The sequence below is a fragment of the Leuresthes tenuis genome, unplaced genomic scaffold, assembly GCF_036924035.1.
Source record: "Leuresthes tenuis unplaced genomic scaffold, fLeuTen1.0.hap1 SCAF_16, whole genome shotgun sequence".
Classification (NCBI taxonomy): Eukaryota; Metazoa; Chordata; class Actinopteri; order Atheriniformes; family Atherinopsidae; genus Leuresthes; species Leuresthes tenuis.
The window spans coordinates 1706988-1729040 of NW_027325370.1; the positions used below are offsets into that span (position 1 = coordinate 1706988).

Genomic DNA, 22053 nt, shown 5'->3' on the forward strand with positions numbered 1-22053 from the left:
ACAGCTAACAGGGTGCACACAGCTAACAGCGTGCACACAGCTAACAGGGTGCACACAGCTAACAGGGTGCACACACACTGCTAACAGCGTGCACACAGCTAACAGGGTGCACACACACTGCTAACAGCGTGCACACAGCTAACAGGGTGCACACAGCTAACAGCGTGCACACAGCTAACAGCGTGCACACAGCTAACAGCGCACACACACAGCTAACAGCGTGCACACAGCTAACAGCGTGCACACAGCTAACAGCGTGCACACACACAGCTAACAGCGTGCACACAGCTAACAGCGTGCACACAGCTAACAGGGTGCACACAGCTAACAGCGTGCACACACAGCTAACAGGGTGCACACAGCTAACAGCGTGCACACACACAGCTAACAGCGTGCACACACACAGCTAACAGCATGCACACAGCTAACAGCGTGCACACAGCTAACAGGGTGCACACAGCTAACAGCGTGCACACAGCTAACAGCGTGCACACACACAGCTAACAGCGTGCACACAGCTAACAGCGTGCACACAGCTAACAGGGTGCACACAGCTAACAGCGTGCACACAGCTAACAGGGTGCACACACACAGCTAACAGCGTGCACACAGCTAACAGGGTGCACACAGCTAACAGCGTGCACACAGCTAACAGGGTGCACACAGCTAACAGCGTGCACACAGCTAACAGCGTGCACACAGCTAACAGCGTGCACACAGCTAACAGGGTGCACACAGCTAACAGCGTGCACACACACAGCTAACAGCGTGCACACAGCTAACAGCGTGCACACAGCTAACAGCGAGCACACAGCTAACAGCGTGCACACAGCTAACAGCGTGCACACAGCTAACAGCGAGCACACAGCTAACAGCGTGCACACAGCTAACAGCGTGCACACACACAGCTAACAGCGTGCACACAGCTAACAGCGAGCACACAGCTAACAGCGTGCACACACACAGCTAACAGCGTGCACACAGCTAACAGGGTGCACACAGCTAACTACGTGCACACAGCTAACAGGGTGCACACACACAGCTAACAGCGTGCACACAGCTAACAGGGTGCACACAGCTAACAGGGTGCACACAGCTAACAGCGTGCACACACACAGCTAACAGGGTGCACACAGCTAACAGGGTGCACACAGCTAACAGGGTGCACACAGCTAACAGCGTGCACACACAGCTAACAGCGTGCACACAGCTAACAGCATGCACACACACAGCTAACAGCGTGCACACAGCTAACAGGGTGCACACAGCTAACAGCGTGCACACACACAGCTAACAGCGAGCACACAGCTAACAGCGTGCACACACAGCTAACAGCGTGCACACAGCTAACAGGGTGCACACAGCTAACAGCGCACACACACAGCTAACAGCGTGCACACAGCTAACAGGGTGCACACACAGCTAACAGCGCACACACACAGCTAACAGCGTGCACACACACAGCTAACAGCGAGCACACAGCTAACAGCGTGCACACACACAGCTAACAGCGTGCACACACACAGCTAACAGCGAGCACACAGCTAACAGCGTGCACACACAGCTAACAGCGTGCACACAGCTAACAGCGTGCACACACACAGCTAACAGCGAGCACACAGCTAACAGCGTGCACACACACAGCTAACAGCGAGCACACAGCTAACAGCGTGCACACAGCTAACAGGGTGCACACAGCTAACAGCGTGCACACACAGCTAACAGGGTGCACACAGCTAACAGCGCACACACACAGCTAACAGCGTGCACACAGCTAACACCTGTAGGATGGAGTTAGACACCGACCTGGAACCTGTTTGCTCTGAAAATTATTTATTATTCATTTTTTTCTGTAAGAAAACTGCTTGGATTGTAAAAATACTGACAAATAAAACTGAAGATTTGTGCTGTTATGTGTGATGTAATTTCCTTTTTGTTTTGATTGATTTTATGAAATAGGTATCGAAAAAAGTATCGTTCAGGATCGGTATTGTTATTGATTGACAATCAGCCTTAAATGGAAACATTTGTTTATTTTTTAAAAGATTGTTCATTTTAAATGAACTTTTACACATTTCAGGAGAGTTTTGGTGTTCTGCAAAGATGTGTTGAACCACTTCTGGTGTCTTATAAAAAGGGACGACACCAGCCAGTGGCCGACCAATGGGAGGGATGCAGAGCTGCATCACATGACCTGGCCCCCGCAAACCACCGCCGGCTGAGAGCTGAGGTGCTTTGGGTGAAAGGCAGAAAACAAACTCCTTCAGGATGTGGCTGAGGATTTCTTCACTGCCCCTGCAGGTAAACCCTTCAGCATCCGAGGCTCTGAGGGATGGATTCACCGCTCCCTCCCACTCGTTAATCATCATTTCCATATTTCATATTTACTGCTGTGGTTGCAGCTGCTCGTCTCTCCCATCAGACGAGTCTATCAGATCCTAACAGGCTCATCCTCGCTGCCACTTTCACAGAAGAACAAGTTAAATGTCCAATAACTGTGATTAATGACCCCCATTAGCATCACTTCTCTGAGTCAGCAGCAGTAAAATAAAGCTGTCGAGGTCATCAGACAGTTAATAGACTCTGGAGCATTTATTTTTGACATTAATTACACGACTACATCTGTCCCGATTCGCTTTATGAGCTTTTAATTCACCGTCTGGGAGCGAAAGCCTTTTCAACATGCCGCTGTTTTAAATCCTTTAATTATAGACATACAGAGCCAAGCTGCGGCTCCTGAGTCCTGAGAGTTTGTTGGATTTTATATTCAGATCTGTCTTCTGAGAGCAGTGAAATATTACAAAGTTCCAGAAGAACACAGGATTATATGAAGTCTGATGCAGAAAAACAACAAATGCAGGCAGGAGAGGAGCCGCATTTCACCCTCAAACTACAGCATTTTACTGCTGCTGACGTACAAACTGACATTTAAGGCATTTATGGAGAGATTTCATCCAAACTCTGACTTCAGTGGCCGGACGGACATCTTCCCCACAGCAGGGAACTGAATTCTATTTAAAAACCTACAGCCAAGGTCACCAAACAACCTGCCTGAAATGTAGGTTTGTTGCAGCTTCCTGCTTCTGCAACAGCAGATCTGCAGCTTCAGGCTGCCAGAGGACTGCCTGCTCCTCAGCACAGTCGGCTACAGCGGGTCACGCTTCGAAATGCACCTTTAAATCTGCCCCCATCCACCCTGTTAAAGGAGACATATTCTACAGTTAGACCCTGTGCTGTGAGGAGCTGACAGGAAGCTGCAGAAAGCCACACAAAGGATGGATTTAAGCGGTTGTAGCTGTCACCAAAGAGCGATGAAGGTCAGGTTATAAGTCCAGGATGTTGCTTTTATCTGTCTCTGCTGACTTCTTCTGCACAGGTTCAACGGCACAAATGGAGAATTAGCATCAGCATAAATCAACCTTCTCTTTTCCCAGGAGGAAAACCAGCTTTGCACACAACAAATATATTCAGATCTCCATCGAGCGTCTGTGTGAAGCCGTCCTGTGGCTCAAAGACGCTCTGAAAAGCTCGAAGATGAGCCTAACTAACAGGAGGAGGACCCTGCTGCAAGGTCAACATCTGCTGGACAGACCGGGCCCAGAAGAACGGAGGCATTTAGAGTTAAACTGTCACATATCGCTGCCGTGCACGGTGTGCACGGCGTGCACGGCGCTGACATATGATGCACTGCAGGTGCGGTCACGCTCCAAACGCCTCAGGAATCATAAACTCTGTCGTCTGTCATCAAGATGTGCCCTTTCTGTCCCTCTTCCTTCGATCACATCTATCTGCTCATTAATATTCATGAGGTGGAGGCGGGGCTCCGCAGATGATGCAGCTGGCTGCCAAGCAACTCAAAATGAAATGTGGTGAATGTCAATAAAGAGCGACAGCAGCAATGCAGCTCATTCATATTCATCAGTTTTTACACGCAGGGAAACCAGCGGGGGGGGGGGCTAAACAGTGGAGAGGTGAAAGGTCGCAGGTCAGCTCAAAATGAATTAATGCTGCAGCAGATACAGTTTTAGCTGCTTTGATGAAATCTGTTGTTCTTTTGTTCTTTCAGAACAAAAGGCTTCATCTGAAACTGAGACGTGAGAATCCGGCCCTCATTTTACCATTTAGCTCAGCCAAAAACAGGAAAAAGGCTCCTAACTCAAGGGATGAACCAGTGTTGTGTCGACACAGAACAGACAACTTAGCAAAGAAGCCGTTTTAAACTGGATCTTTAGGCACTTTGTCACAAAGACACATCATTTGTTCCCATTTCTTTAGCTGCATCTATGAAAAACAGCAAAGAAAACACAGTTTGACAGACAGAAAATAGGATTTCTGCAGCAACAAGGTGATTCCCAAAGAGCTATTAGCTGAAAACTTGGCATATCTCAGCATGGGGTGCAGTGTGTCCTTAAAACATTTGAGGAAACTGGACAAGTGGAGGACAAAAGAAGAAGTGTCAGGCCAATGGGAGTCCAGCTGATGGACGCTCACAGGAGCCAATGGGAGTCCAGCTGATGGACGCTCATAGGAGCCAATGGGAGTCCAGCTGATGGACGCTCACAGGAGCCAATGGGAGTCCAGCTGATGGACATTTACAGGAGCCAATGGGAGTCCAGCTGATGGACGCTCATAGGAGCCAATGGGAGTCCAGCTGATGGACGCTCACAGGAGCCAATGGGAGTCCAGCTGATGGACGCTCACAGGAGCCAATGGGAGTCCAGCTGATGGACGCTAACAGGAGCCAATGGGAGTCCAGCTGATGGACGCTCACAGGAGCCAATGGGAGTCCAGCTGATGGACGCTCACAGGAGCCAATGGGAGTCCAGCTAATGGACACACACAGGAGCCAATGGGAGTCCAGCTGATGGACACAGGAGCCAATGGGAGTCCAGCTGATGGACACAGGAGCCAATGGGAGTCCAGCTAATGGACACACACAGGAGCCAATGGGAGTCCAGCTGATGGACATTTACAGGAGCCAATGGGAGTCCAGCTGATGGACGCTCACAGGAGCCAATGGGAGTCCAGCTGATGGACGCTAACAGGAGCCAATGGGAGTCCAGCTGATGGACACTCACAGGAGCCAATGGGAGTCCAGCTGATGGACGCTAACAGGAGCCAATGGGAGTCCAGCTGATGGACGCTCACAGGAGCCAATGGGAGTCCAGCTGATGGACGCTCACAGGAGCCAATGGGAGTCCAGCTGATGGACGCTCACAGGAGCCAATGGGAGTCCAGCTGATGGACATTTACAGGAGCCAATGGGAGTCCAGCTGATGGACGCTCACAGGAGCCAATGGGAGTCCAGCTGATGGACGCTCACAGGAGCCAATGGGAGTCCAGCTGATGGACGCTCACAGGAGCCAATGGGAGTCCAGCTGATGGACGCTCACAGGAGCCAATGGGAGTCCAGCTGATGGACGCTCACAGGAGCCAATGGGAGTCCAGCTGATGGACGCTCACAGGAGCCAATGGGAGTCCAGCTGATGGACGCTCACAGGAGCCAATGGGAGTCCAGCTGATGGACGCTCACAGGAGCCAATGGGAGTCCAGCTGATGGACACTCACAGGAGCCAATGGGAGTCCAGCTGATGGACGCTAACAGGAGCCAATGGGAGTCCAGCTGATGGACGCTCACAGGAGCCAATGGGAGTCCAGCTGATGGACGCTCACAGGAGCCAATGGGAGTCCAGCTGATGGACGCTCACAGGAGCCAATGGGAGTCCAGCTGATGGACATTTACAGGAGCCAATGGGAGTCCAGCTGATGGACGCTCACAGGAGCCAATGGGAGTCCAGCTGATGGACGCTCACAGGAGCCAATGGGAGTCCAGCTAATGGACGCTCACAGGAGCCAATGGGAGTCCAGCTAATGGACGCTCACAGGAGCCAATGGGAGTCCAGCTGATGGACGCTCACAGGAGCCAATGGGAGTCCAGCTGATGGACGCTCACAGGAGCCAATGGGAGTCCAGCTGATGGACGCTCACAGGAGCCAATGGGAGTCCAGCTGATGGACGCTCACAGGAGCCAATGGGAGTCCAGCTGATGGACGCTCACAGGAGCCAATGGGAGTCCAGCTGATGGACGCTCACAGGAGCCAATGGGAGTCCAGCTGATGGACGCTCACAGGAGCCAATGGGAGTCCAGCTGATGGACGCTCACAGGAGCCAATGGGAGTCCAGCTGATGGACGCTCACAGGAGCCAATGGGAGTCCAGCTGATGGACGCTCACAGGAGCCAATCTGAGTCCAGCTGATGGACACAGGAGCCAATGGGAGTCCAGCCAGCCTCAAACACAAACTATGAGCCTTCTCCTCTTCTTCTGCGTCTAAACTCGGTTTCTGACGTGCTTAATGGTGAATAAACATCCAGTTCAGTTCTTAAACTACAGTTTGAGGCTTCTTTGGGTCGCACCGCCAGCTGTTTGTGCGTCGGTTAAACCAGATGTTGAAAGTAAAAACACAGCAAAGCAAAGAAGAAACAACGCAGATTCAAAGCTAATGGCTTAAAATCAGGTGTGGACCTGATCCGGTGCCACGCTGTGGTCGGATCAGAACCAGATGTGTTAATCAGGCCCAGTTACACCATCCTTTTCCTCAGTGACCAATCAATAAACAGATTACTGCAAACGATTGATGAGCAGCTCTGGTGTCAATCTTTCCCATTCAATTCAATTTAGTTTTATTTAAATGTTGCCAAATTACAACAAAAGTCACTTAAATAATAAAGTCCAATTCAAGCCAAGAGTTCAGTTCATTGTAATCAGAATCCAATGAAATCCAATTTATTAATGTCAGAATAATCCAATTCATTCACACAGAACCAATTCAAAAACAAGCGAAACTTCTCTTCAGGCATCATCGGTCGGACTCAATCTGCCGGACAAAGACGGCCAGGCTGCGTTAAACCAGAACCAGAACCCTCCGGTTAAAGACCTTTAACTGAACCAGTTAAACCAGAACCAGAACCCTCCGGTTAAAGACCTTTAACTGAACCAGTTAAACCAGAACCCTCCGGTTAAAGACCTTTAACTGAACCAGTTAAACCACAACCAGAACCCTCCGGTTAAAGACCTTTAACTGAACCAGTTAAACCAGAACCAGAACCCTCCAGTTAAAGACCTTTAACTGAACCAGTTAAACCAGAACCAGAACCCTCCGGTTAAAGACCTTTAACTGAACCAGTTAAACCAGAACCAGAACCCTCTGGTTAAAGACCTTTAACTGAACCAGTTAAACCAGAACCCTCCGGTTAAAGACCTTTAACTGAACCAGTTAAACCAGAACCCTCCGGTTAAAGACCTTTAACTGAACCAGTTAAACCAGAACCCTCCGGTTAAGGACCTTTAACTGAACCAGTTAAACCACAACCAGAACCCTCCAGTTAAAGTTCTTTAACTGAACCAGTTAAACCAGAACCAGAACCCTCCGGTTAAAGACCTTTAACTGAACCAGTTAAACCACAACCAGAACCCTCCGGTTAAAGACCTTTAACTGAACCAGTTAAACCAGAACCCTCCGGTTAAGGACCTTTAACTGAACCAGTTAAACCACAACCAGAACCCTCCGGTTAAAGTTCTTTAACTGAACCAGTTAAACCAGAACCAGAACCCTCCGGTTAAAGACCTTTAACTGACGCAGTTAAACCAGAACCAGTACCCTCCGGTTAAAGACCTTTAACTGAACCAGTTAAACCAGAACCCTCCGGTTAAAGACCTTTAACTGAACCAGTTAAACCAGAACCAGAACCCTCCGGTTAAAGACCTTTAACTGAACCAGTTAAACCAGAACCAGAACCCTCCAGTTAAAGACCTTTAACTGAACCAGTTAAACCAGAACCAGAACCCTCCAGTTAAAGACCTTTAACTGACGCAGTTAAACCAGAACCAGTACCCTCCGGTTAAAGACCTTTAACTGAACCAGTTAAACCAGAACCAGAACCCTCCAGTTAAAGACCTTTAACTGAACCAGTTAAACCAGAACCCTCCGGTTAAAGACCTTTAACTGAACCAGTTAAACCAGAACCAGAACCCTCCGGTTAAAGACCTTTAACTGAACCAGTTAAACCAGAACCAGAACCCTCCGGTTAAAGACCTTTAACTGAACCAGTTAAACCAGAACCACCTCCAGTTAAAAACCTTTAACTGAACCAGTTAAACCAGAACCCTCCGGTTAAAGACCTTTAACTGAACCAGTTAAACCAGAACCAGAACTTTAACTGGAGGCTTTTAATGACAGAAATAATGAGAGAAACTCCAGATTTAAACTACAACTAAAAGCCCAAACATTCATCTTGTTTCACATTAAAGCAAAGGATTTTTTAAAGGTGGAAACAAACTCTTACTGTAGCTGAACAGATCAATCGAAGAGCTCCGAGTCGGCAGAAATCTCCCTAAACTCTGCAGAGTAACGAGCGACAGCATCTCTTCCGCTTCTCTCTTCCTCTTTTCACTCCTTCGCTTCCTCTCAGGCGACTCAAATCTCTCGCAGCTTCTCTCCTCTGCTGTTCCTCTTTGTCTTCCCTTTAACTACCTCGTCCTCATGGCTGCCTTGCTCCTGGGACCCGAACCGTCAACCTCCAGACCTCCTGCTCTCGGCTCAGCTCCTGTTAGCCGTTGCCGTGGCGGCAGACACGGTCCCCGTGGTAACGGTTCTCTCCCCTCGACGACCGCAGACTCGGCCGTTGGAACCACAGCTGCGCTCCTCCTCCTCCTCGAGCCTTTTTTACCTCCCCTTCTGTCTCTCCCTGCCTCCATCGCTCCCTCCCCTCCCTTTGTCTCCATCGCCTCATCACCTCCTCTGCTCCTGCCCACAGATTCAACCGAGATTCAACACAGATCCTCGCGCAGGGCTTCCTAACTTCTGTGTTTAAGTTACCAGAGGAGGAGGGTTTGGTTACGTTTCAGGGTCTTTGCTTATTAACAGACTGTGTTCTCGGGTTAAGCTGTGAGCAGGAATCATAACGACCACCTTTCAGGTGTCACAGCTCGGCTCATTTGTTTCATTTCATCCTTTCAGGATGTCCCAATGAATGAAATATACCTGGATGACAGAGGAGGAGGCTTCTCCACTTCCTGCCACGTCTGAAGGGGCTAAACTTTACCTCAAACTTTCTCAGATGGCACTCTGAAAAGTTCTGTTGGACCACGCTGAGCTGCTTTCATCCTTCATTTCCTCCTGGTTTTTACCTTAATGCTCAGGAGAAAAGGTGAAGTGTGATGAAGGCCAGAAACATCTGAGTTTTGTTCCATTGTTTCCGAAGCATTTCGGGAAAAAAACGAAGAAAAAACACAGGATTTTACATCAGAGACTGTCCTTTTTCCATGGACTGCGGTTCGGTTCCGCGCGGTGACGCAGCTGCAGGGCTCAGATCATTAGTGCTGTTCATCATCACCCTAACTTACAGATCTATGGTCAGCTGGGGATGTTGCTGGAGGCTCAGCTGCTGATCTCATTCATTGAGGCGTCCACGTCTGAATGATTCAGCAGCAGCAGCGATGGCTCTCGCCACTTCACCGCTGCTTTATTGATGAGGACGATGTAAAAGCACATTTCACTTCCAGCCCGCTGATGTTTCTTATCTCCAGAGATCCGGATGACTTCTGTCCGCCACCATCAGCACTCATGAAAGAACGAGGACTAAACCGTCCTCACTGAGAACATTTTTAGCTTGAAAATCAGGCTCCAGACTCCTGATTGCAGAACCTCTGAGGTTGGTGGAGGCCGGTGGAGGCTGGTGGAGGTCGGTGGAGACCAGTGGAGGCCAGTGGAGGTTGGTAGAGACCGTTGGAGGCCGGTGGAAGCTGGTGGAGGTCGGTGGAGACCGGTGGAGGCCAGTAGAGACCGTTGGAGGCCTGTAGAGACCGTTGGAGGCCTGTAGAGACCGTTGGAGGCCGGTGGAGACCGTTGGAGGCCGGTGGAAGCTGGTGGAGACCAGTGGAGGTTGGTAGAGACCGGTAGAGACCGGTGGAGGCCGGTAGAGAACGTTGGAGGCCGGTGGAGACCGTTGGAGGTCGGTGGAGACCAGTGGAGGTTGGTAGAGACCGGTAGAGACCGGTGGAGGCCGGTAGAGACCGGTGGAGGCCGATAGAGACCGTTGGAGGCCGGTGGAGGCCGATAGAGACCGTTGGAGGCCGGTGGAGACCGTTGGAGGCCGGTGGAAGCCGGTGGAGACCGTTGGAGGCCGGTGGAAGCTGGTGGAGGTCGGTGGAGACCAGTGGAGGTTGGTAGAGACCGTTGGAGGCCGGTGGAAGCCGGTGGAAGCCGGTGGAGGTTGGTAGAGACCGGTGGAGACCGGTAGAGACCGTTGGAGGCCGGTGGAAGCCGGTGGAGGTCGGTGGAGACCAGTGGAGGCCAGTGGAGGTTGGTAGAGACCGGTAGAGACCGGTGGAGGCCAGTAGAGACCGTTGGAGGCCGGTGGAGGCCGGTAGAGACCGTTGGAGGCCGGTGGAGACCGTTGGAGGCCGGTGGAAGCTGGTGGAAGCCGGTGGAGGCCGGTGGAGGTTGGTAGAGACCGGTGGAGACCGGTAGAGACCGTTGGAGGCCGGTGGAAGCTGGTGGAGGTCGGTGGAAGCTGGTGGAGGTCGGTGGAGGTTGGTAGAGACCGGTAGAGACCGGTGGAGGCCGGTGGAAGCTGGTGGAGGTCGGTGGAGACCAGTGGAGGTTGGTAGAGACCGGTGGAGACCAGTGGAGGCCAGTGGAGGTTGGTAGAGGCCGGTAGACACCGGTGGAGGCCGGAGGAAGCCGGTTGAAGGTTGGTAGAGAACGGTGGAGGCCAGACGGATGAATGCTTCACCATCGTTTTAAATCGTCCTCCAACTTACCTGCTTTGCTGTCAGTCCTGGTGGACAGTCCTACCAGGGCGGCTGCATGGCTGCTCTGCAGCATTCTCCAGGTGATGGAGGTCTTCAGTCGGTCCAACAGGCAGTAAAATAACGCCGATCAGAAGTTTTCTACTTGCCATGTTGTGGCTTTTTCTGCATGCTGAAAACTCTTCAAGCTGGAGCCACATCATCGCTTTATGGACCCTCTTTAGTGGCCATGAAAGGAGGAAATATTTCTTTTCCACTTTGAACGCAGGAGTGTCGCAATAACCAAGAAGAAGAAGCCAAGAAGCTGCCCCAGTGTTCACTTCTTTATTTCTCAGGATCCAGAGGTTTCAGACTCAGGTTTTCTTTGAGCTCATCCCGTATTCAGTGCTGAGATTCTTGTTCCTGGTCATTATTCCCACTTGTCCTCGGCCCCCCGCTCTACACTCACCTGCTCCCCGCAGAATAAATGCTGCTGACGCCCCGTCAGATCCTGGCTGTTACTTTGTCTGCAGTCCTGTTTGTTCTGTTTACTTCCTGCTTCTCCAGAACCTTCTGGATCTGAAGCCTGGATTGTATTAATTCTGGAATCAAAGATTTGATTTTAACAATAGAAAAATGTAAAAAACTGCCCCTGTTTTAGGGTGGAATATCCCTTTAAGAGACACTGCGCTGCACACACACACCTTAACATGAATAGAACATGAAGACAGAAGCATCGTCTGAATAAAAGACCTCATTTCCTTTTCCTCTCTCATCCATCTTCCATATTCAGGCTCCGCCCACTGGCTCATTTACACCTCCACTCATCTCTTTAATGCTCCCTCCATCTGCACACCGAGCATTATCCCCATTATCAGCTCTCTGAACCTCACCCTCATGTTTGCAGGACGCACCGCGATGCGTTCAGGAACACACGCTGACACAGTTCTGGCCTTTAGTTTCCAGCCGAACCCCAACAACAAGCTTTTAAAAATCAAACAGATCTACATTTATCAGTTTCTCAGTTTGCAGATGCCGAAATGCAACAGAATCAAAACTTTGCATCAGTAACGGATCAGTTCTGGTTACTTTACGTTCAAACACCAAAGAAGAAGAATGAGTGGCAGCAGAAGAAGAAATGTGTAGCTCCAACGTCTGGATTCATTCATTCATCTGAAAGCAGGAAGAAGCTCTGATCATCACAGCTCCACCTGCTCCGAATGAAAGGCTCCATGAGAAAGGAGACCGACCCGAGACACCAGACTGCTCCAAGATGGCTGCTGACCGCCAAGAAAACCCAAAGAATTCAATGACCAGGAAGGGCTGCAGCCGGTAAACACGACTGAACGCTTTAATCACCTGAAAAGGACCTCAGCGGCCAGAAAACGTGGCTCCATGTCACAGAAAAGCCCGAAAAACGATTATATTTCACAGCTAAAGACACGAGGAAGTGCTGGAGTGCAGCTCCAGTTGAGTGTGTTTAACCAAAATGAGACAGAAAGAAAGAGGTAAAGAAGGAAAGACTGATGCAGAGAAGGTTGTCTCTGAGTGATGAAACGAATTCTCCTGAAGGCGTCGGACCCGGCGCCGCCGGTTCTGTGACGACAGCTTCCTGCAGGTCCAACCGAAGTGTTTTACGAGTGGAAACGGCCTGCGTCGTGTTCTGGTTTTAATGCAAAATAACACGAAAGAACAAGATAAAGAAAGGCTTGTTAACATCGAACCGGGTTTGGATCATTTTCAGGAGGAGAAGGCGGGGCTTCTGGGTCATTCTGCTGGAATATTCTGTGATATTTCAGCTGACGGAGGTTCAGCACTTTGAACCTGATGAGAAGCAGGAATAAAGCTGGAATAAAAAGCTCCTATTGCAGCTATTTTCATGTCCACGGTGTTCTGCGATTTAAAATGTTGTTGAAAAAGATAAATATGAATGAAAAAGGTCAAAAATCCTCATCAACCTTGACTGGATTTACACAAAAGTCCTGTTTAGTGAGGAAAAAAAACCCCAAAAAGCTGCTTTAAAGGGACGAAGGGAACACAAAGACTGTGTGTGTGTGTGTGTGCACGTGAGTGTGCATGTGAGTGTGCATGTGAGTGTGGAGGTGAGCTGAGCCTGGAGGTAATTACCGCCTCCATTAGAAAGCTGTAATCATGTTAAACACTCACCTCTGACACCGTGCACACACTCAGACTCACAGTGTGAGGACTGTCATCACTGTGAGTGTGAGTGTGTGTGTGCGTGCACGTGCGTGTGCACGTGAGAGAGTCTAAAAGCTCTCATCGGATCCCAGAGGAACTGAAAACCGTTATTTAGTGTCATTATGGTGAATGACTGTGACACATCTGAACCGAGTTCTGGCCTCTGCAGAAATCATTCAGGGAGAAACAAACACCTCGAAAAGGAAGTGAGCAACAGAACCCATCAGAACCCATCAGAACCCATCAGAACCCAACAGAACCCATCAGAACCCATCAGAACCCATCAGAACCCAACAGAACCCAAACCTGCCCACCCACACACAGAATCATGACATCTTCTGCCAGAGTTTCAGGTAAAGTCCCAGAGACTTGATGCTACTCTGACAGAAAAGCAGCTCAAACAGAACACAGGAGTCCATCAGCAGAGGCTCCAGTTCACGGGCCAAGAGGCCAACAGCAGAGAGCACGGCGGGCCGAAGCCAAGCGTTTCTCCTGACCAGGAAGGAAGCCATCCAGCAGAGACGGGCTCCATCCTTTGTGGGGAAGGAGGCGGGATAATGAGCCCAAACAAGAAGATCCGGAGAGAGCTGATCCGGTAGAGACCGGTGGAGGCCGGTAGAGACCGGTGGAGGCCGATAGAGACCGTTGGAGGCCGGTGGAGGCCGATAGAGACCGTTGGAGGCCGGTGGAGACCGTTGGAGGCCGGTGGAAGCCGGTGGAGACCGTTGGAGGCCGGTGGAAGCTGGTGGAGGTCGGTGGAGACCAGTGGAGGTTGGTAGAGACCGGTAGAGACCGGTGGAGGCCGGTAGAGACCGTTGGAGGCCGGTGGAAGCCGGTGGAAGCCGGTGGAAGCCGGTGGAGGTTGGTAGAGACCGGTGGAGACCGGTAGAGACCGTTGGAGGCCGGTGGAAGCCGGTGGTCGGTGGAGACCAGTGGAGGCCAGTGGAGGTTGGTAGAGACCGGTAGAGACCGGTGGAGGCCAGTAGAGACCGTTGGAGGCCGGTGGAGGCCGGTAGAGACCGTTGGAGGCCGGTGGAGACCGTTGGAGGCCGGTGGAAGCTGGTGGAAGCCGGTGGAGGCCGGTGGAGGTTGGTAGAGACCGGTGGAGACCGGTAGAGACCGTTGGAGGCCGGTGGAAGCTGGTGGAGGTCGGTGGAAGCTGGTGGAGGTCGGTGGAGGTTGGTAGAGACCGGTAGAGACCGGTGGAGGCCGGTGGAAGCTGGTGGAGGTCGGTGGAGACCAGTGGAGGTTGGTAGAGACCGGTGGAGACCAGTGGAGGCCAGTGGAGGTTGGTAGAGGCCGGTAGACACCGGTGGAGGCCGGAGGAAGCCGGTTGAAGGTTGGTAGAGAACGGTGGAGGCCAGACGGATGAATGCTTCACCATCGTTTTAAATCGTCCTCCAACTTACCTGCTTTGCTGTCAGTCCTGGTGGACAGTCCTACCAGGGCGGCTGCATGGCTGCTCTGCAGCATTCTCCAGGTGATGGAGGTCTTCAGTCGGTCCAACAGGCAGTAAAATAACGCCGATCAGAAGTTTTCTACTTGCCATGTTGTGGCTTTTTCTGCATGCTGAAAACTCTTCAAGCTGGAGCCACATTATCGCTTTATGGACCCTCTTTAGTGGCCATGAAGGGAGGAAATATTCAGGTTTTCTTTGAGCTCATCCCGTATTCAGTGCTGAGATTCTTGTTCCTGGTCATTATTCCCACTTGTCCTCGGCCCCCCGCTCTACACTCACCTGCTCCCCGCAGAATAAATGCTGCTGACGCCCCGTCAGATCCTGGCTGTTACTTTGTCTGCAGTCCTGTTTGTTCTGTTTACTTCCTGCTTCTCCAGAACCTTCTGGATCTGAAGCCTGGATTGTATTAATTCTGGAATCAAAGATTTGATTTTAACAATAGAAAAATGTAAAAAACTGCCCCTGTTTTAGGGTGGAATATCCCTTTAAGAGACACTGCGATGCACACACACACCTTAACATGAATAGAACATGAAGACAGAAGCATCGTCTGAATAAAAGACCTCATTTCCTTTTCCTCTCATCCATCTTCCATATTCAGGCTCCGCCCACTGGCTCATTTACACCTCCACTCATCTCTTTAATGCTCCCTCCATCTGCACACCGAGCATTATCCCCATTATCAGCTCTCTGAACCTCACCCTCATGTTTGCAGGACGCACCACGATGCGTTCAGGAACACACGCTGACACAGTTCTGGCCTTTAGTTTCCAGCCGAACCCCAACAACAAGCTTTTAAAAATCAAACAGATCTACATTTATCAGTTTCTCAGTTTGCAGATGCCAAAATGCAACAGAATCAAAACTTTGCATCAGTAACGGATCAGTTCTGGTTACTTTACGTTCAAACACCAAAGAAGAAGAACGAGTGGCAGCAGAAGAAGAAATGTGTAGCTCCAACGTCTGGATTCATTCATTCATCTGAAAGCAGGAAGAAGCTCTGATCATCACAGCTCCACCTGCTCCAAATGAAAGGCTCCATGAGAAAGGAGACCGACCCGAGACACCAGACAGATGACCAAGATGGCTGCTGACCGCCAAGAAAACCCAAAGAATTCAATGACCAGGAAGGGCTGCAGCCGGTAAACACGACTGAACGCTTTAATCACCTGAAAAGGACCTCAGCGGCCAGAAAACATGGCTCCATGTCACAGAAAAGCTCGAAAAACGATTATATTTCACAGCTAAAGACACGAGGAAGAGCTGGAGTGCAGCTCCAGTTGAGTGTGTTTAACCAAAATGAGACAAAATGAGACAGAAAAGAGGTAAAGAAGGAAAGACTGATGCAGAGAAGGTTGTCTCTGAGTGATGAAACGAATTCTCCTGAAGGCGTCGGACCCGGCGCCGCCGGTTCTGTGACGACAGCTTCCTGCAGGTCCAACCGAAGTGTTTTACGAGTGGAAACGGCCGGCGTCGTGTTCTGGTTTTAATGCAAAATAACACGAAAGAACAAGATAAAGAAAGGCTTGTTAACATCGAACCGGGTTTGGATCATTTACAGGAGGAGAAGGCGGGCCTTCTGGGTCATTCTGCTGGAATATTCTGTGATATTTCAGCTGACGGAGGATCAGCACTTTGAACCTGATGAGAAGCAGGAATAAAGCTGGAATAAAAAGCTCCTATTGCTGCTATTTTCATGTCCACGGTGTTCTGCGATTTAAAATGTTGTTGAAAAAGATAAATATGAATGAAAAAGGTCAAAAATCCTCATCAACCTTGACTGGATTTACACAAAAGTCCTGTTTAGTGAGGAAAAAACCCCCAAAAAGCTGCTTTAAAGGGACGAAGGGAACACAAAGACTGTGTGTGTGTGTGTGCACGTGAGTGTGCATGTGAGTGTGCATGTGAGTGTGCATGTGAGTGTGGAGGTGAGCTGAGCCTGGAGGTAATTACCGCCTCCATTAGAAAGCTGTAATCATGTTAAACACTCACCTCTGACACCGTGCACACACTCAGACTCACAGTGTGAGGACTGTCATCACTGTGAGTCTGAGTGTGTGTGTGCGTGCACGTGCGCGTGCACGTGAGAGAGTCTAAAAGCTCTCATCGGATCCCAGAGGAACTGAAAACCGTTATTTAGAGTCATTATGGTGAATGACTGTGACACATCTGAACCGAGTTCTGGCCTCTGCAGAAATCATTCAGGGAGAAACAAACACCTCGAAAAGGAAGTGAGCAACAGAACCCATCAGAACCCATCAGAACCCAACAGAACCCATCAGAACCCATCAGAACCCATCAGAACCCATCAGAACCCAAACCCCACACCTGCCCACCCACACACAGAATCATGACATCTTCTGCCAGAGTTTCAGGTAAAGTCCCACAGACTTGATGCTACTCTGACAGAAAAGCAGCTCAAACAGAACACAGGAGTCCATCAGCAGAGGCTCCAGTTCACGGGCCAAGAGGCCAACAGCAGAGAGCACGGCGGGCCGAAGCCAAGCGTTTCTCCTGACCAGGAAGGAAGCCATCCAGCAGAGACGGGCTCCATCCTTTGTGGGGAAGGAGGCGGGATAATGAGCCCAAACAAGAAGATCCGGAGAGAGCTGATCCAGAAATATGAGCCACAGTTTCTGCAGCTGAACCACAGACAGTCCTGACTCTGAGTCCTGACCCAGAGTCCTGATCCAGAGTCCTTATCCAGAGATAAGATGCATTAAGATTTTACTGTGAAACTTCATCAAAGACCATCATTTCTTCCAGACTTTCTGTAACCTTTAAAGTGTCCTGATCAACAGTTCTGCAGCTTTCTGAAACCTTTAAAGTGTCCTGATCAATAGTTCTGCAGCTTTCTGAAACCTTTAAAGTGTCCTGATCAACAGTTCTGCAGCTTTCTGAAACCTTTAAAGTGTCCTGATCAATAGTTCTGCAGCTTTCTGAAACCTTTAAAGTGTCCTGATCAATAGTTCTGCAGCTTTCTGTAACCTTTAAAGTGTCCTGATCAACAGTTCTGCAGCTTTCTGAAACCTTTAAAGTGTCCTGATCAATAGTTCTGCAGCTTTCTGAAACCTTTAAAGTGTCCTGATCAACAGTTCTGCAGCTTTCTGAAACCTTTAAAGTGTCCTGATCAACAGTTCTGCAGCTTTCTGAAACCTTTAAAGTGTCCTGATCAATAGTTCTGCAGCTTTCTGAAACCTTTAAAGTGTCCTGATCAACAGTTCTGCAGCTTTCTGAAACCTTTAAAGTGTCCTGATCAATAGTTCTGCAGCTTTCTGTAACCTTTAAAGTGTCCTGATCAACAGTTCTGCAGCTTTCTGAAACCTTTAAAGTGTCCTGATCAACAGTTCTGCAGCTTTCTGAAACCTTTAAAGTGTCCTGATCAACAGTTCTGCAGCTTTCTGTAACCTTTAAAGTGTCCTGATCAATAGTTCTGCAGCTTTCTGAAGCTCTTTAACAGTTTTTCTTTGGACATTTTCTGCTTTTTCCCTCATTTTCAGTCCTTGTTCCTGAACATTTTCAGTGTTTTTTCTTTGTTCAGCCACTTAACTCTGACCTTTGAACCCTTCAGGCAGAAAAAAGGCTCCTAACTCAAGGGATGAACCAGTGTTGTGTCGACACAGAACAGACAACTTAGCAAAGAAGCCATTTTAAACTGGATCTTTAGGCACTTTGTCACAAAGACACATCATTTGTTCCCATTTCTTTAGCTGCATCTATGAAAAACAGCAAAGAAAACACAGTTTGACAGACAGAAAATAGGATTTCTGCAGCAACAAGGTGATTCCCAAAGAGCTATTAGCTGAAAACTTGGCATATCTCAGCATGGTGTGCAGTGTGTCCTTAAAACATTTGAGGAAACTGGACAAGTGGAGGACAAAAGAAGAAGTGTCAGGCCTAAAAAACTATCTCCAGCAGATGAACAGGATCTGAAAGTGATGTCCTTAAGAAAGAGGAAAAAATCCAGCTGTGACCTGACAGGACCTGAGAGATGCATCTGGACCTTCAGCTGATCCATCTACTGTTGGCCCAAGCCTCATCAGAAATGGTCTCCATGGAAGGGTGGCTGTCAAGAAGCCGTTCTTAAGGAAGGGAAACAGGGAGAAAAGGCTGAGCTGTGCCAAAGGACACAAGAAGTGGACTGAAAATCAGTGGCAACAGGTCTTATGGAGGGATGAATCCTCCCCAGAGCCCGGACCTCAACATTATTGAAGCAGTGTGGGATCATCTGACAGAGAACGGAACAAAAGGCAGCCCACATCCAAAGAAGAGCTTTGGGATGTCCTTCAAGAAGCCTGGAGAACTATTCCTGAAGACTCCTTAAAGAAATGACAGAAAGCTTGTCTCAGAGGGTTCAGGCTGTGTTGGAGAATAAAGGAGCTCAGACCAGAGATTCACTTTAAAGCTGCTGAGAACTGATAAAAAACTCTGTTTCTGCCTCAGATTCTGGGTTTATGTTCATGTTTTAACATGTTTCAGTGAATCTCTGCAGCTGCTTCCTGTTTTTTTTTAAACATTTGAATGTTTGCATATGTTAGTGTCTGAACTGTTCACTTGTTTGATGGGATCCAGGTTATTATGCTCGCTAACATGTGGTGCAAAATAATAAAAACTGACAGGTTTGCAATCAAACGGTCGTTAGGCAGATGCAGAGGAACAAAGCAGACATGGAGAAGGAAATGAAAGTGAAAATGAAACAGACGAACAGGCAGACAGCAGATGGTCAGAGTCAGGAAGAGACGGTTAAAAGCACAGGAAATTAAAGACAACGATTACATTGGTTCCTCTTCCAAAGGATGGACCGTCACACGGTGGAAACGTGTGCTGTGGTCAGACCCATCAGTATTCCACATCTTTGGTGGAAGAAATGGAGCAAAGAGCAAAAGCAGCATCCAGCCTGCTGTCAGCAGCCAGTCCCTGCAGCCAGGCTCTGTGATGGTATGGGGTTGGATCAGGGGGCAAAGCTCATTTCCACTTCTGTGACGGCAGCATTAATGCAGAAAAGTATGGGGTATGTTAAAGCTAAAGTGTTTTGACTGCCTGAACTCCTTCCCATAACATTAAATGGCGAGTAATGCCTTTTCCCATAACATTGAACGTCCCTTTCCCATAACATTAAATGGCGAGAACTGCCTTTTCCCATAACATTGAACGTCCCTTTCCCATAACATTAAATGGCGAGAACTGCCTTTTCCCATAACAATGAACGTCCCTTTCCCATAACATTAAATGGCGAGAACTGCCTTTTCCCATAACATTGAACGTCATTTTCCCATAACATTAAATGGCGAGAACTGCCTTTTCCCATAACATTGAACGTCCCTTTCCCATAACATTAAATGGCGAGTAATGCCTTTTCCCATAACATTGAACGTCCCTTTCCCATAACATTAAATGGCGAGAACTGCCTTTTCCCATAACATTGAACGTCCCTTTCCCATAACATTAAATGGCGAGAACTGCCTTTTCCCATAACATTGAACGTCCCTTTCCCATAACATTAAATGGCGAGTAATGCCTTTTCCCATAACATTGAACGTCCCTTTCCCATAACATTAAATGGCGAGAACTGCCTTTTCCCATAACATTGAACGTCCCTTTCCCATAACATTAAATGGCGAGAACTGCCTTTTCCCATAACATTGAACGTCCCTTTCCCATAACATTAAATGGCGAGTAATGCCTTTTCCCATAACATTGAACGTCCCTTCCCATAACATTAAATGGCGAGAACTGCCTTTTCCCATAACATTGAACGTCCCTTTCCCATAACATTAAATGGCGAGAACTGCCTTTTCCCATAACATAGAACGTCCCTTCCCATAACATTAAATGGCGAGAACTGCCTTTTCCCATAACATTGAACGTCCCTTTCCCATAACATTAAATGGCGAGTAATGCCTTTTCCCATAACATTGAACGTCCCTTTCCCATAACATTAAACGGCGAGAACTGCCTTTTCCCATAACATTGAACGTCCCTTTCCCATAACATTAAATGGCGAGAACTGCCTTTTCCCATAACATTGAACGTCCCTTTCCCATAACATTAAATGGCGAGTAATGCCTTTTCCCATAACATTGAACGTCCCTTTCCCATAACATTAAATGGCGAGTAATGCCTTTTCCCATAACATTGAACGTCCCTTTCCCATAACATTAAAAGGCGAGTAATGCCTTTTCCCATAACATTGAACGTCCCTTTCCCATAACATTAAACGGCGAGAACTGCCTTTTCCCATAACATTGAACGTCCCTTTCCCATAACATTAAATGGCGAGTAATGCCTTTTCCCATAACATTGAACGTCCCTTTCCCATAACATTAAATGGCGAGTAATGCCTTTTCCCATAACATTGAACGTCCCTTTCCCATAACATTAAATGGCGAGAACTGCCTTTTCCCATAACATTGAACGTCCCTTTCCCATAACATTAAATGGCGAGTAATGCCTTTTCCCATAACATTGAACGTCCCTTTCCCATAACATTAAATGGCGAGAACTGCCTTTTCCCATAACATTGAACGTCCCTTTCCCATAACATTAAATGGCGAGTAATGCCTTTTCCCATAACATTGAACGTCCCTTTCCCATAACATTAAATGGCGAGAACTGCCTTTTCCCATAACATTGAACGTCCCTTTCCCATAACATTAAATGGCGAGAACTGCCTTTTCCCATAACATTGAACGTCCCTTTCCCATAACATTAAATGGCGAGAACTGCCTTTTCCCATAACATTGAACGTCCCTTTCCCATAACATTAAATGGCGAGTAATGCCTTTTCCCATAACATTGAACGTCCCTTTCCCATAACATTAAATGGCGAGGCCTGCCTTTTCCCATAACATTGAACGTCCCTTTCCCATAACATTAAATGGCTAGTAATGCCTTTTCCCATAACATTGAACGTCCCTTTCCCATAACATTAAATGGCGAGAACTGCCTTTTCCCATAACATTGAACGTCCCTTTCCCATAACATTAAATGGCGAGAACTGCCTTTTCCCATAACATTGAACGTCCCTTTCCCATAACATTATGTGGCCAGCAAACATAAACTATATAAATAGCTATAGCACCATTTTGTTATCCAGACAACTCTGAGCAGCTTCCTGACAGGTTGTGCCGACTTGTCTCTTTCTTGCAAGAAATGAATGTTTTGTGTGAATCGTTTCCAGCGACTCTGAGCCTAATTTTGAGATAATTTTTCTGACAATAACAATCTATGGATCTGCAGCTTGGACACCAGACACCACAGCAGACTTTCTGAGGTCTAGCGGAGTCCATACCCCAGAGGTCCAGGGAACCTACCCAATGGGTGGTCAAGATGGCTGCTTGGTGTGACAACCAATGGACCCAAGAGGCTAAACACAGGACATGAGGCGACTCCGGTAAACAGTTAAATGTGGAATATGAACAGAGATTGTAAATGTGTTGATGCATTTAGCAGAAGCTTTTATCCAAAGCGGCTTACAGTTAGGGTCTTGCCTAAGGACCCCTACTGGAGGGCGGATTTGAACCCGGGTTGAACCCGGGAGGCATGAAAGGTGGCATTCATGCCTCTACCAGCGAGCTCTGGGATGCTGCCGCGATCCTTCAGCCC

General features: G+C 48.6%; 1 protein-coding gene across 3 annotated transcripts in view; it reads right to left on the reverse strand.

Moving 5' to 3' along the window:
• The window catches only part of LOC140271758 (extracellular sulfatase Sulf-2-like), a 121441-nt gene that overhangs the window by 41255 nt on the left and 58133 nt on the right, over window positions 1–22053 (reverse strand). Inside the window, exon 1 of one of the 3 annotated variants that reach the window (XM_072367053.1) lies at window positions 8345–8366. The exons of the other annotated variants lie outside the window; for them this stretch is intronic. The gene's annotated coding sequence lies outside the window, so the exon portion shown is untranslated. Of the gene's footprint in view, window positions 1–8344; window positions 8367–22053 lie in introns of those variants that run through there. 3 annotated transcript variants of the gene reach the window in all.